Source organism: Xyrauchen texanus, chromosome 27 (genome assembly GCF_025860055.1).
Source record: "Xyrauchen texanus isolate HMW12.3.18 chromosome 27, RBS_HiC_50CHRs, whole genome shotgun sequence".
NCBI lineage: Eukaryota > Metazoa > Chordata > Actinopteri > Cypriniformes > Catostomidae > Xyrauchen > Xyrauchen texanus.
In genome coordinates, this window is record NC_068302.1 from 17,244,765 (window position 1) to 17,261,551 (window position 16,787).

The 16,787-nt window shown below is 36.0% G+C and overlaps 1 long non-coding RNA gene across 1 annotated transcript; it reads left to right on the top strand.

Annotated features, from left to right (window-relative positions):
* The first annotated feature begins 13,749 nt into the window (after positions 1 to 13,749).
* LOC127621514 (uncharacterized) lies at positions 13,750 to 15,935 on the top strand. The gene is made up of 3 exons (XR_007967863.1): positions 13,750 to 13,868; positions 15,208 to 15,577; positions 15,708 to 15,935. It is a non-coding gene; the product is annotated as an uncharacterized LOC127621514 (long non-coding RNA).
* The last annotated feature ends 852 nt before the right edge of the window (positions 15,936 to 16,787 follow it).

Here is a 16,787-nt window from a genome sequence, read left to right on the forward strand (position 1 = left end):
GTTGTAGTTGATTGAGTATAAGCTCAGGATTTTGTAGCGAGCCAAGTTCACGGCAGAGAACTAGGAGATATTCATATTTTCCATGAACTAAAAAAAAGAAGAGATAAATGATTAAGAAATAACCAGAAACAAAAGGTAATTTAATACAGTCATACATATATTCTGATACAAGCTACAATTTAACTAAAATTAAATCTAGTGAATCAATGGCAATTTTTGTAATGGCTTTCAATATGCAATGTCACATGTACACTGTAATTCTCAATTTGACGACATATCATGATTTTCTAAAATAAGATTTTTATGCAGAATATATCTTACCTGTTTCAAAGAAAGCCGGTAAAAACATGGCCACACTGTAAATCCTAACACTGAAAGTCACTAAACGAAATTAGTTGTCTTAACTTATTTTTAAAAAAAAAGTTAATTTCACTCAATAAAAAAATGTGATATTAACTCAAAAACTCAGAACTTAACTCAGAACTTAAACTGAATAAGTTATGAATAACCATTTTGTTATTTTAGCTCTAAATATTTAACCTGAATTTAATTAATTTAATCTAGTTTATGTTAATGGTTGAAAATAAAAATAGTGTTAAAAGTAAATTAGAAACCAGCAGGTGGGTTTACTTCCTAATTTTAAATAATATTTTTCAAGAAACTACTTTTGTATAAGGCCTATACATTTATACTTTTCATAGCTAATGAAAAACACGTAAATAAATACATTTAAAGTTTTCAGCTTCATTCAAAGCCTATATTTAGGTCCCTGTGATGTCATTGATTTTAATCAACACCGCGACCGCGTTCTCCCTTCTCCCTCGGAAAAACCCGCGCATTTATTTCAACAGGCGTAATCTGCCCATCCCCCACAGCTTCACGGAACTCTCAGTCACAAAATCAGGATGGCGGGCATGAAGAGAATTCGCCTTTGATTTAACAGGTAACGTTAAGCACGGAAAAGTGCTTCATCCTTTTTATAGCACTCTTGAACGTTTTAACGTTGTATTGTAGTGACTCTTCATCTTAAGAAGAACGAATAGCTAAGGTAGGGTAATTTGTGTCATGTCATATTTACTATAAGGTAACGCGACATTGCAGAGATATTATTATTTTTTGGATCAGCGGCAGTAGTTAATGTGCTGTGTGAGTACACGACAGTTTTGTCAGTTGAAAAGTAATTTATATTTTTGTGTATTTTCTCACATTTTGGCATAGACCAGCGTGTCCCGCGCATTTTTGGATATTTTTCAGTGAGGACACTGATTGACTAACACTGCAAAAACTAAACTAGAAAAAAAAGTTCGTCGAGACAAACTTTAAGTTGGCTTGTGAAAGTTTGGACCAGAAAGTTTGAAGAAGTTTAAAGTAGTTTAAATTAGCTTAAAGTAGTTTTAAGTTTATATTAGTTTAAAGTAGTTTATAGTTTAAAGTAGTTTGATGTTTAAATTAGTTTGTAGTTTAAATTAGTTTAAAGTTTAATTAGTTTGTAGTTTAAAGTAGTTTAAATTAGTTTCTAGTTTAAAGTAGTTTGATGTTTAAATTAGTTTGTAGTTTAAAGTAGTTTGAAGTTTAAAGTAGTTTAAATTAGTTTAAAGTAGTTTATAGTTTAATCAGAGAACTTCTCATCCATTTTACGTTTTTCGTAATTTACGCAATGTTATTGAAATTCTAAAACCCCATAAAAATAAACAAACTAATGTAATGGGGTACTGCAAAGAAGCACACAACAAGATATTAGAATAAACAGTCTTTAATAATGCGAAGAACTTAGAATTAGAAAACAGTAGAAAACAGAACTTGAGAAAACAAAACAAAAAGTCAATGATCATGACTTAATTGGCCAGGGACTCTGCCGCTTCCTCCAGGGACTCTGGCGCTTCCTCCAGGGACTCTGCGCGCTTCGACCAGGTCCAGGGATTCTGCTGTCTGAACTTCCTCGAGGCGTTGGAGACTCAGAAGGTGATTGTGTATGTGCTGGACTTTGATTGAAATTGGAAGAGTCTGTACCAAGTCATTTATATTGCCAGAGTATAAATGACTTGGTACAGAGTATTCTTCCAATGCACTGTCCAAAAGTATGAGCACACCATCAACTTCAGACAATCCAATGATATTTAACACCGCCTCGAGGATGTTGCGCTCAACAATCTGGTGATGATACAAAAATCCACACTTAGGCTTAAGGGTAGTGTTACAATTAGATTTTTTTTATAAACAGTGAAAATGTATTAATTCATTAAAAGTGCACCAGTAAGGTGGAGGAAGGCATAGCCAGTGATCACCTCACATTTTTATGTATTATTATTTCAATGGTGACACGTCATGCTCGACATGTGACACATCACAGCCACAATAGCACAGTGTGACTGAAGTATTCTTTTTATTTCATTTTAATATTTTAATTGTAACTAGTGTTGTCAAAAATATCGATATTTCGATAAATATCGATACTGAAATATCTGAACGGTACCAATACTAATTTCCCTAAGTATCGATACTAGCCGAGCTGTCACTTTCACTTCTCTCCAAAGGCGCGTTGACAAACACCACACACACTCGCACTCCTCTCATTCGCTCTGGTTAAATAGCAAAAGTGAAGTGAATGTAAAGATGGCGAGTGCATGCGGCGCCCCCGCGACCAGTTTTGTTTGATAAAGAACACAGCAGGAGTGCTATCTGGAAATATTTTTGATATGAAGCCAGACATCCCAAGTCTCCGGAAGTTCCGGGAGTCTCCCGCATATTGATAGCTTCTCCCTGATGCCCGCAATTTAGTTCAAATCTCCCGGAATCTGTAGCGCACATGCGAGACAGAACATACTGCACGCATAACATAGATAGCGCGCACACAACATACATAGCGCGTGCACGGCAGAGAGGAGAGAGCGAGAGACCTTATGAAAGCTAGTCAACCCCAACCCCCTTGACGTTTAAGTATCTTTTGTTGACATTGAGATTGGATTTGATTTGACTTGGAAATACAAAAGATTGCACTTTTTATTTACTTGCACTTTATTGGTTTTTGAATGTATGGCAATCTGAGAGGCTTTTGAACAAGTGCAATACCTCAGGACATTTTGTTCATGTAAAATATACCTCATTGTCATGTTCTAGACAGTTCTACCCTCTTAATATTGTGGCAGTTTTTTTCTCTGTGGTATCGAAAATGGTATCGAATATCGATATTTTTCAAGGTATCGTATCGAAGTTAGAAATTCTAGTATCGTGACAACACTAATTGTAACATTTGCAAACTTGTTAACTATATTATTATACATAATATATACACTCACCTAAAGGATTATTAGGAACACCATACTAATACTGTGTTTGACCCCCTTTCACCTTCAGAACTGCCTTAATTCTACGTGGCATTGATTCAACAAGGTGCTGAAAGCATTAGAAATGTTGACCCATATTGATAGGATAGCATCTTGCACCGTCTGGCACCAACAACCATGCCAAAATTGCTTAAATCACCTTTCTTTCCCCACTCTGGCATTCACTTTGGAGTTCAGGAGATTGACTAGATAATAGCATTAATGAGAAATTTAACAGGTGTTCCTAATAATCCTTTAGGTGAGTGTGTGTGTGTGTGTGTGTGTATGTATGTATATATATATATATATATATATATATATATATATATATATATATATATATATATATATATATATATAATTTTTTTATTTTTATTAATGACTGTTTACTTGTCTTTAATAATCTTTGAAATGTATATTTGTTTACCTTTACAGTCGTGTAATTTGAAGAATCAAATTTTCCTTCACCATTTGGCCGAATGGTGGCTTTTAGGTGGGTTATCTCCACCTTATCGCCGACATACAGCTCCACCAACGCCTCGTCTCTCCATAAGGAGACGTTGTGGAGCTTCGTTCCAGACCTCAGACAAAGGTCCAGGATAGGAAACTGGGCCCGGGTCATTCTGGCCACTTGAACCTGGAAAATAACAGCCCAGTGTCACAGATGAGTGTTTCTCAGTCCTGGTCCAGGTATCCCCAACACTGAATATTTTCTATGTATTCCTAATCAAGGTTAATTCACCTAAATTGTGTATCTCAAATAAGAGTGTTAGGGTACTCTAGGACTGTGATTGAGAAACACAAGTACAATAGCTTACATTTACCTAGGTTAAGTGAACCAGGATAATGTACTAGATATTCAATTATGCTATTAAATTCACTCACTCTCTCAATGTTTCCCTGCAGACTCAGGTACCCAGGGCTCGTAATCTGCTGTTCTTCCCCAGTGACACATTGGGAAGGAGGACAGAGGACCTCCTTAGCAGCTCTCTCTGCCTCCTCGGTTATGGCCAGTGGTGAGGTTTTAAATTTCTTGCTTGAACGGTTTAAAAAAATACACGGCTGGCCATATCTCTTGGAGAGGTTAAAATTCTTTATTACATACGACCCACCCTCTTCAAATTTTTTTATTGACGTGTATGCCGTCTGTCCATCTGTTACCACCGATACTGTGGTAACCTTGTAAGCTCCAACATCAATTGCATCATTGTTAGAGACAAACATTAAACCCCTTTGGCTTTTGTGGTTCCCCGCACACTTTAGTTTGAGTGGTACTTGCTGACTGCAGGGGGTTTCCATCCTAAGAATAATATAAAAAAAAAGGTATGGTTATAACTTTCATAATGTTTTCAATGACTTTCTAAAACATGAAAATATCATGACAAATGACTTGTATATACTTATAACATATTACTATTGATATTTTTCTTTCTATATTCTTTACTGTAATTTATTGCATAATATTTTTTCGTTTTCTTTATATTGTGTTATTTCATTTGTGTAATTTTTTTTTTTACTTTATATTTTACAGGAATTTATTTATTCATTCATGTTTTATTTATAGTTTAGTTGTAGTTTAATTTATTTATTGAAAGTCATTGATAACATTTCTTATGAAGTTTTGCCTCAGAAAATGAACTCAACCTTAGCCATAACCCTATAGACTGCCCCCTTTTCCAGTCTCTGAAAGATTTTTTTTTATTTGATAAATATTTACGTCACAAAAATTTTTAAATCAACAACTTCCAATTAATAAATGAATTGCGTAAATACATTTATTGTGAAGTAAAAATGTACCTCCGAAAATGACATTTCCTGTCAGGAAGTGGAAAAAGAGCGGCCTCTAACAGGATTTATTTTTTAAACTTCATACCCTGACAGGATTTCTTTCCTTTTTTACTTAATATTTCACAGGAATTTATTTATTTATTCATATAGTTGATTTATTTATTGTAAGTCATTGTAAAATTTCTTATGAAGTAAGTTTTACTTCAGAAAATGAACTCAACCTTAGCCATAACCCTATAGACTGCCCCCTTTTCCAATCCCTGAAATAATCTTTTTTATTTGATAAATATTTACGTCACAAGAAATTTTAACCAACAACTTCCAATTAATAAATTCATCGCGTAAATACATTTATTGTGAAGTAAAAAATTACCTCAGATTCATTTTTTAAACTTCATACTCTAATATTAATATTTCACAGGAATTTATTTATTTATTCATGTAGTTGATTTATATATTAAAAGTCATTGATAACATTTTTAATTGAAGTATAAAGTTTTACCTCAGAAAATGCAATTTCCTCTCAGCTAATGGAAAGGGCAACTTTCTGACTTTTTTATTATTTGTATTTATTTGTAAATTAACATTTCTAAATACACAGTGTTTCAAATACATCAATACATGTTATATCTTCCGTCTCACCTTTAAATTCAGCAGGGGAACAATAGCGCCTTCTCTGGTAAGTGAGAACTGCTGCGTACTGAAGAAGACTGGCTGTGCACCTCTTTTAAGCGGGACTCCTGCTGCGCGCACCCTTTGTGTTATTCATATCTTTAACTGATAAGAAATTTTATTTATATTAGTTGTGAAATCTATTTTTAACTTGTTATTTTTATTTATTGTAATAAATGTTTTTTTTTTTTAAATTGTAATGACTTTTAAATGTATTTTGACTAATTAAACTTGATTATAAGGGTATTAGTTTTTAGTATTTAAACGAATATAAGGGCTGGCCAATTAGACTGTTGAATGCTGCATAACTAATGAGCGGGCATTCTGGATTTTTCCGGGCCTGCTGTTTGTGTTGGGTGAGTAAGAAAATCTGTCTGAGGTAATTAAAATGTTTGTGGGTCAACGAGTTGAATGCAGTTAAACTTATTTGATTATAAATGTTTATAATAGCAGAAACATGAATACTAATTAATTTCAATTAAGCATTACGATATGTGTCTCGTGAGGAGATTGTGTTAACAGTTTCTGTCTTCCGTATAACTTAATTGGTTCGTTTTGTTAAAAACATTAACTTATCTTAAGTATTCCTTATAGCATGTGTTAGCATGATGCTAGCACGTTTTTAGCATTTTTTAGCACTTCGCTAGGCAATGCTAGCATGTGTTAGCATGATGCTAGCATGTTTTTAGCATTTCTTAGCACTTCGCTAGGCGATGCTAGCATGTGTTAGCATGATGCTAGCACATTTTTAGCATGTTTTAGCACTTCGCTAGGTGATGCTATCATGTGTTAGCATGATGCTAGCACGTTTTAGCATTTTAGCACTTCGCTAGGTGATGCTAGCATGTGTTAGCATGATGCTAGCCGTTTTTAGCATGTTTTAGCATTTCGCTAGGCGATGTTAGCATGATGCTAACACGTTTTTAGCTTTTTTTAGCACTTCGCTAGGTGATGCTAGCACGTTTTTAGCATGTTTTAGCACTTCGCTAGGCGATGCTAGCATGTGTTAGCATGGTTGCTAGGGTAAGCCCATGCGGTTGCTATGCAGTTACCAAGGTAATACAATACGCGGCTCCTTTCCATCCCGAGCGAAATAAGTCAACCCGGAAGTCTCTACGTTTTTCCGATGCAGAGATATGTGATTTGTTACTCTGTTGCTAGGGTAACCCCATGTGGTTGATAGGCAGTTACCGTAGTGATACTTATGAAGTGTCCTTGCCATCCTGATTGGAATAAATCAACCCAGAAGTCTCTCTGATTTTCTGGTGCAGAGATATAGTTGTAGCTAAACGGTTGCTAGGGTACTCTGTTTAGTTGCTAGGGAGTGGCTTGGCAGCTGCCAATCGTGAAACTTCAAAGGCTGCTTGTCAGTATGAGTGATATAAACCAACTCCCATGCCTCTGTGACATTCAGAATCGAAGATATGCCCGAGTCAAACGAGACCACCCTTGTGTTTCTATGACGCTTCTATCCGGAGATATCCCTTTGATGTCTTTCATTAGAAGTCTATGGGACTTGTTGCTAAGGTGCTGTAAATGGTTGCTAGGGCGTGGCTTGATAGCTTCACAATGATCCTGAGAGACTGATTGGTCGTCTGAGTAAAATGAGCCCGCCCCCTTGTCTCTATGACACTGTGATCCAGAGCTATGTTTAATAAAAGAATCCCTATTTCATGGGCCGTCCTACACCATTGTAAGTCAATGGGGGCAACTTTGGGCAGCTCCTGCCCCCCAGGGGTGCAACATTTACCCCATATTGAGGTATGCTCTTACAGAGCCTGCCAGCCTCTTCAAATGTGGCAAATCACACGTTTCTGCGAAATCCTCGCTCGGAGCTGTGATGCGTCAAAGTTTGTCGCAATGTTAAAGGGGTCATGACATGAGAAACCAAATTTGCCTTGATCTTTTGGTATATAAGAGGTCTTTGTATCATTAAAGCGTCCTGCAAGTTTAATATTTTAAGGCGTCCTCCCCATTCTAAGCGAATCATTTATTTAATCAAGCTCAAAATACAGCTCGTTCTGGATTCATGGTTAGAAGTGGCGTGTCGGTTAGAAGTGGCGTAACAGCGTTTGCATATGACCGCCTCCAGCACAAGATAACTACGCTTTAAGCGCCAAGACAACTACGCTCATTTACGTATCGCCGTCGCCTCACAAGTGTTCAGTCGATGGACAGCGAGCTCTGACAGAGACTACTTGTGCACAGGAAAATTACGATGCCACACAGATGTGCTGTTCCTGGCTGTGGTCAAACAAAACCTCTGAATAAGCTGCCGAAAGATCCAGGCGTCAGGGAAAAATGGATGCAGTTTATTTTTTGCGGACGACCCAGTCACGGCAGTGTTAACTTAAGCGTTTGTTCTGTACATTTTAAGGATGACTGTTTTGAGAACAAATCTCAATATGATGCTGGCTTTGCCAGAAAACTGTTGCTCAAAGATAAGTCCGTGCCGACTATTCTGGGAACAACGACGGCGCTAAACTGTAAGTAATCTATTTTAAACTTTAAACTACTTTTTAAAGCGCAATTTCATTCATTATGAATAATCACAGTGTTTTTACTTAGTTTACTTGCATATTGTTCTGGCTGGGAGCGTCAATAATTGATACATAGGCACTGGCGTTAGCCAATCATAACAGTGAGCGTTAACACTGAAGTCTTAAATGGAAAACGCCCCAAAACAGACTGTTTGAATCAGAGGATGAGAAACAGGGTGGGAAAAGGTCATAAATCACTAGATTTTAAAAGTTTTTCTTAAAAAAATATATATTAATACTATAATTGCACCTAAGGGAACATAATAATACAATAAAAAAAACCATGTCATGACCCCTTTAAGTCTATGGGATTTTTCGGCCGCTTTTTTGCTTTTTTTTTTTCGTACCCCCGATCGCTTATAAAAGTCATAGCACACGTGTCCTCAATAGGCCGTTCGATTTGACACCTCATTCGTGGGTGTACGCCAAACGGTGCGGGACGAGTTAGGTGCCGAAAGTTTTGTACGGAGATATAATAATAAGATATAATAATAAGAAGAAAAATAAGTATGTGAGATTACAATAGTGATGCTTTGCAAGCACCACTAATAATAATAAGTTTAAGTAGGATTTCCGTAAGTTGGCTCTCACAAGCCAACTTAATAAATAGGCAATACCAGCTGACCTATTATTTTATTTATTATGCTGTGAGTAAACCACAGATTTGTCAGTGGAAAAATAATATTTTAGTATTTTCTCACATTTTGCATAGTACGTGTTCCTCGGGCATGGATATCTGTGAGGAGACAACCATAGGCCGTCTTTTCACGCGGCAAAAACTAAAGAGCAACATGCAGGTTGGACACCCCTATATAGCATAGTGTATGTTGATGATAAAACAACTAGATTTTCTGAACTGGAGTAATATATATTTAGCCATTAACGATATTTTGAGATAAATTGTGATAAAATAACTTCCGCGTCTATAAAGCACTAACCGGAAGTGACGATGGGCGAGGAAGTCTGGTCAAGTTCAAGCTCAGGTTACAATGAATGCGAATTAAGAAACCGAGTTCTCCGGTGTGGACGAACATGCCTATGATGGCCCACAGGCCTATAATTATGAGCAAATTACGAGTTAAAATAATTAAAAGTAAGACTTACTCTGCTAAGTCCTCGTTTTCGTTGCACAGAATGTCTGCTAACGTTAGCACTTTGTCCTCAAGTCCAGCCCGCGCCAAAATCCGGTGTACACTTTGACGGTGGACTTGATTCCATCGAGTGCACCGAGGGAACAGCATCAGTAATCAGCCTCACGTGGTCCTTACTCTGAAATCCCATCCGAGACTCCAACAAATCTCCAGATCTCTATATAATTCTCCGGAGTGAAATGTGCGCCACAAACGACCGAGTGTGTGGTAACAGACGCGGCAGTGAAGTCTGCTCTCTTCACCTGCACAAAACGCACTCAAGACCGAAAAGCCTTGTTTTTTCTAGAAGGAAAATGATGGACACGATGTCCTGACAGGCTGGAATTCGTGCAACCAGCACAAACACAATAATTTACCATTATGGCTTCTCTAAAACTCTCTGTACTGCTCTAACTACATCAACACCCACAATGAGAGCTGACCGCGAGCTCTTTTGTTTGCCTCGCTCTACGTCATATGACGCGTTGATAGCGGGAAAGGCGTATTCCAGAGCCTAGCACATTTTCATCAAAATCTCTACATCAAATGAGATTTCATTAGTAATTTCTACATATGTGTTTTTAAAAGACCTCTGCAGACAATATAAAGTATTAATTCAGTTATAAATTCAGCCTGCATGTTGCTCTTTAAACTAAAGAAAAAGGTACTACAAGCTGACCTATTCTATTGTTTATTATGCACTACAGTTTTATCAGGGGAAAATTAATCAATAATTTTTTTGTAATTAAAAAATTACAAAAAAATTTGTAGTTCGTTTATGACGGATGGATCCACGTTTTTGAGCTTCAATCTTTTGGTTGCAATCCACTGCCATTATAAAACTCGGAAGAGCCAGGATATTTCGTAATATAAATCTGATTGTATTTGTCTGAAAGAAGAAAGTCATATACACCTAGGATGGCTTGAGGGTGAGCAAATCATGGGCTAATTTTCATTTGAAAGTGAACTAATCCTTTCATAGGATTCATAGCCTGTTCTATTGGTTGTATATCTTTTTACTTTCCTTTTGTTCTAGAACATTTAGCTGATACAACTAGTATGAGTACCTAGTAAAGTACTAGTATTTTTCCAAATAAAATCTTGTTGATTAACAATTTTGTTAAATGTATTGTTAAAATTAGAAGTATTACATTTTTGTAAATATTACAGTCAATTGAACTTTGCTGAGCATGTCCATTTTTCAAGGCTTTGTTGTCATTCATGAAAATTTAGTTATGGTGTCTGCCCTGACTATGGCCTGTTTGTTTTGTAGATTTTTAAAGACATGCATTAACACATTTATTTCAAACCATTTAAGAGAGGATCTTGACCAGGCGCAAAAGGCAGCAGTTGCCATCATTGCTGTCGAGGAAGAGGTTGAAAAGTTGCCTTTCAACCCACAGGATTTTCTGATTGTCCTTGAAGATGAGGTGGTAATGTCTGCAAAGTCCTGGGTTAGTGCACTGGTGCTGATTTTTGGGCTACTCTATGCCCTTCACATAAGCTACCCAAAGAAGCTGACCGTTTTTTTGAGTTAAGTGCTGCTAAATCTTGAAGATGGGAAGGCCAGGTCGAAGTTGCTTGCACTTAAAAATGAACTTCTGATTGACTAATATGGAATCCATGCTGTTTCTGGTACCATTAGGCAATTGAGTTTGCAGTTTTTAGAATTTTAAGCAGCAGTTTTTGAATTTCTTTTTAAAAGTTCCCAATTTGAGCTGTCTGTTAAAGTTTTAAATATTTCATGGGAAATGTGTGTCTGATGAAATTGTTTTAATGTTATTTGGACTGATTTTGCACACTGATTTAGTTTTAAAATGACCCTGTTTGGGCAGTCTGTTATAGTCTTAAAGGAATAGTTGATTTAAAGGGTTAGTTCACCCTAAAATGAAAATTCTGTCAGTAATTACAAAAGTCTTACGGGATTGGAACAACATGAGAGTGAGTAATTACTGACAGAATTTTCATTTTTGGGTGAACTAACCCTTTAATGGTTAAAGTGTATATTTGATGAAATTGTTTGTTATTTGGACTGAACAGCACACTTCTGTTTTATGCCTGATGACCTTTTGTGAAAAAGTATTTTTTCATTAAATATATTTATATTATACTGTTATTCCATCATTTTCTTTCATCATTTCTTTATGCTAATATTTTCCCCATGTCTTAATTTAACTTTATTAATTTGAGTTTAATTAACTTAAATCATTCACGGCAATCGGTTTCCTCAAACCATTTGAGTAGCTATATAGTTGTTTAAACTTGATTCAATTTATTAAATTAACTCAAACCAGTTAGCTTAAATTAATGGAATGAACTTAAAATCTTTAAGTTACCTATACTCAAAATGATTGACTAAACCAACACTAAATTATGAGTGAATATAACTCGATATATATAAGTTCACTATACTCATATGTATTTGTTTTTAAACTTAAACGGTTTGTAGCAATCAGTTTCCTCAATCAGTTTGAGTTGAGTTAACTTATTGGGTTTTACAGTGCAGGTTTATAACACACATTTTTGCTTCAGTGCTATTGTACTGGCATACAAACGGAATGAGCCCAGGTGCAGTTACAGTAAAAAAAATTTACAGCTTTGACTACCGATGCCAGCCTAGGCATCTTGACACATCAAACTGGAAAATCATAAAATCCTAAAATGTGGAATATTTCCATTCTTGCCAAGAAATGTACCCATTGTTTTCCCTTCTGGAGAGATTCTTTGATAACTTTTCTTACATTTTTTGTAAAGTTGGGGATCTGCTTCTGCATCAACTATTTAATGCATGTAGAAATGTTAAATTAAATTGTATAAGCATACGGTGTTGGTTAGTAATGGACTACATGGAATCTGGATGACAAAATCAGATTACACAAATCAAGTATGTGATATAAATGTGTGTAATTAGATTAGAAATAACTTTTTTGTGTGGATTACAGGAGTGCATCTGTATACATTATATCTATCAGTCTTGACATTAAAAAAATCATGGAAGGGGGAAGGGATTACATTAGGTTACCTAAAACATGTAGTGGAAAATTATAAATGACTGCTTACAAGTGTAGTTATGTAATTTGTAATCAGTGTATTAAATTAAAATACCTAAAAAATATAACAATCATAAATAGGTTTGTAAATTCTTTATTCTTTTGAAAGAAATACATCATTATAACAGTTTAAAGGAAAATACACAGAAACAAATACCTTATTATTTGCCAATTCCTTGTCATTTGCATTGATTTGTTCAGCAGAATATACTGTGCATATATTACCTTATACAGTTGTGTGAACTACTGTTAGACCAATTAGCCTATTATAGATAACAAATATCTATTCACAAAAGTATTCACAAAAAAAACTTTTTTTGCTAAAGCAACAGAATTCTAGAACATTTCTCACAACTTGATTTTATTGCATTCTATCACTGATCTATATATATATAACTGGATAGCTCATGACGTCACAACAGTGAAGCTACTGCGCCGCCATCTTGGTATTCCCTAACGTTCTGTATTCCTATGGGTCTCAATGGGAAATCGTCTGTTTTGGTGAGTAATTTTTACCTATCCAGTCAAATTAAAAACAATGTTTTACGTCTGCATACACTGCATCACAATGCAATCTTCCTAAATATGTAATTCATTATTTATTTTGACTTTCATTTTTCCCCCCTGCTTATTCTAAATGTGAGCGTGTTATGTTACTCTTTATTGCAGCAGCATTACGTTCAGCGGCGCACGTGTTACCTCAATAGAAACAAGTTTAAGAAACTGAGGTAAGTAAGATATCAGTAGAATTTTTTTTGCAGGCTTTAAAGTTTTTATTCTGAATACATAATTATGTTTTGTAGCTTTTGTTTACGTTGAACGTGCATTGTGGTTATTTTCTTAGGATAAATGAATATTAGCTATGCAGCTAACGTTAACTTAGGAAAATAACCACAATGAATAACAGTATAACTCACCAAGTTAACTTTTTTGGTCAAGTTGAATATCTAATTGCAGATCAACACCGGTTACATATGATGACTATAATGTGGGCTTGCATTAATTCTCTGTGTGTGATTTGTACTTTTTGCAGTGCACGCCTGAAACCGGACCAGCTCACGGGCATCAATTATAATGTGATCAATTGGAATAGACGAGGAGCAGACGAGGAGCAGGGCTGGACTGGTAATCTAGCCTACCGGACATTTTTCCGGTGGACCGACGCACTTTGGGGCCGATCAGGGTGGACTGGCCATCGGGAGAACCGAGCGGGCCGCTGTGTCGGTCGCGATAATCTAAAACGAGCCGCCGCTGAACACTCTCCCCCCAACAACTTTTGGGCCAGTTATGTGAAATCCCGGGCCGATTTCTCTTTTCAGTCCAGCTCTGACAAGGAGCACATGGATATTGTTGAAGTTAAACAAGGTGAGTTTGCCGTTTGGATTTCAATAAACATCGCACTGAATGTCAGATAAAACTGGAATTGGTTTGCAACAGGAGGAAAAGCTGTATGATGAGACATTGTTAAAACAGCTCTTCAGTGAAGCCAGGCTGACAGAGTAAAATATATTATACTATCTGTTTTTATTTGCAATGAAGATACTTTTGCAACATGCAATATAAGTCTCATAAAATTACTGTTTCAGATAGTTATAACATTTAATATTAATAGAAAAGTTGACCCAAGTATGTAAATTCTGTCATCATATACTCATTCTCATGTCCTTCCAAATCCATGTGACTTTCTTTTGCAGAACCCCCAAAAATGTATTTTGTATTCCATATAAGGAAAGTAAATGGTGAGCAAAATAGCTTGTTTTGGTCACCAACGGCTTTCATTATATGGACAAAAACATTTTTTAAATGTCATCTTTTGTGTTCCACAGAAAAAGTCATACAGGTTTGGAAGGACATGAGGTTGAGTAAATAGCTGTGCGTAAGGTCTTAAGTTGGGGTATAAAGTTCAAGGCTTCGTAACTACTAGTTAGTTTGCAACTAAGTCGGTGCTTAATTTGGTTGCTCCACCAGTTCTTAAGGCAAGTCTTAACTAGTAAGTCTCCGAAGTGATGCGTAGTCACATACTATGACGTTTACCTGCATTGATCCAATAAGCAGCGTTCATATTTGTACACAGAAGTATTAAAAAGCCGTGAACTTCAATTTGATTTTGTTACGGTTGATGTACAAACCTTGTTTGCTTACGTAACCGTCACTGCGGACGTCACAAGAGCAGCTCTCTTGAGAGACATATTTTGATAATTAAGATATTATTTTAATTAACATTTTATACTTTTATATTTGACTGTCATTCATATGATTTTGAAGCCTGAAAAGGAAATCATACCCTCATTTTATTATATGACTCAAGCTTGTAAAAATTTGTATAAATTAATTAGTGAGTTTGTATGGTAATAAATCATCATATTTATGAAACACCTAAAACAGGCAATTAATTGTCATAATCACAATTATTTGATTGATGCCTGTTATGCAAAACATGAGCTTATTGATGTCATAAAATATCAGTCTGCTCTTTTATTCCATCAGTTACTCCTGCTCGGAGTCTTCCGTAAATATTTAGTTTATACTTAGGGTTACGTCGTACTGAAGTTTAATGGTGCAACGCTCAATTGTTTAGTAGTGTGTAAATTGTGACTTTGTGCTCATTTACGCCACAACTAAGCTAAGTTTAAACTTTTGTATAGCTGGTGCAACCGGCTCCTGATCTTTATATCAAACTTTTCTTTTTTCTTCTATTTTGCAGTACAAGTTTGCCCAGAGTTTTCTTAAGCCGTTTGGACTGTGATGCAGCACATGTTTCCTTGGCAATGAAGTGGAGGCTGATGTTTGTGCAGCTTTCTGCAATGCACTGAGTATGAAGATGTGATTGTTGTATGGTTCTAGGTTGAACATGTGTGCCTCAATTTCCTTGAATGCAGAACCACCATGGAGATCCAGAACCGTTGTGGGGACAGAGATGGGCCTTGTGAGTGTGTGCTGTTGAAGAAATCTCTCAGCTGTCTTGCAGACTTTCAGGACGCTGTCTGACGGTCTTATAAATCCACCTCAGGACTTCATGTCGATCAGTGTGTTCATCTTGGGAAGAGCTCTCGACACTGAGTGCTGATAAACAGGTAGTGCACAGAATCATCTTCATAGTGGTTTTAACTGCAAAGCCTGCTATGTACCCCACCACAGCCTCTTTGAACATGGACAAGCTGGGACGACATACAGTGATGTTTTTCTCTGTGTCTTCTGTTTCAGGCTGAACGTCACTGCCTGAAATGCCAGCGTATCAGAAGATGTTGCCTCCAGTGTCACTGTGCTATCCGGTGGAGAACTGTTGCCACTAGCTCTGATGGCATGTCTTGCTACCATTCTTTTGAAAGCTGAATAATGTGGGATTGTTGTTAAATCCATTAGCAGATTTGTTCCCACATATCTGCAAATTTTTATTGTATTGTTCAGTTTAAGTCAATTTTTGTGTGTACTTGGAAGCTTTTGTTATTGAACAAATAAATATGTATGATTTCCTTGTGTGCATATGTCAATAAACTTATTTCTAATTATGATTTAAAAGATCAGGGGATTGTTGAAATAATTAAATTCTCACAAGCTGGTATGTACATATTCCAGAAATGAATGCAAATGGTTAATTCCATTAAGTAAAGGTAAATTAATTTATGTGTGTGTGTGTATATATATATATATATACACACACACACATACTGTATATGAACTTGTGTGTGACGTTTTTATATTTGATTGTTCTGGATTTATTCTGAAGAGGTACTGTGTAGTTACAATACCAACACAAAGCTAGTCGTTTTTATTAACAACTTTAAAACTTGTTGATGTGCATGACCCCCAAATTAGTTGACATTTACTATATAATCTAGTCACAAATGGTTAATAATGTTGGCAAATTATGCAGTTGTATAATTTGTCAACATTATGAACAATGAGCATCAACAGATTTAAACTATGAAGGCAGAGATACATTGCATCCTGTAACAATCTGCAGATGGATAACTTTGCTTTAAAAAGGGGTATTAATACACTTTGGTGTTGTATTTTTACTGTTGATTATTAAAGATTATGATCGTTATGCCCACTCTACATGGGGATAACGACTAATGTGTGCTTAATATGTACATAGTCATAAATTTACAACCTGTGGGCACTTTAGCCGCATCCTTAAATGAGTGTTGTTTCGCGGTTAAACGCTGCACATGCCGCGATGCCCTCTGTCGGTAGGGAATAGAAAGATGGCCGCCAGAGCACTTCCGGTAGCTTCACCTACTGCTGGCAGTTTAGAATTCTATGAGCAATCCAGTTATATAT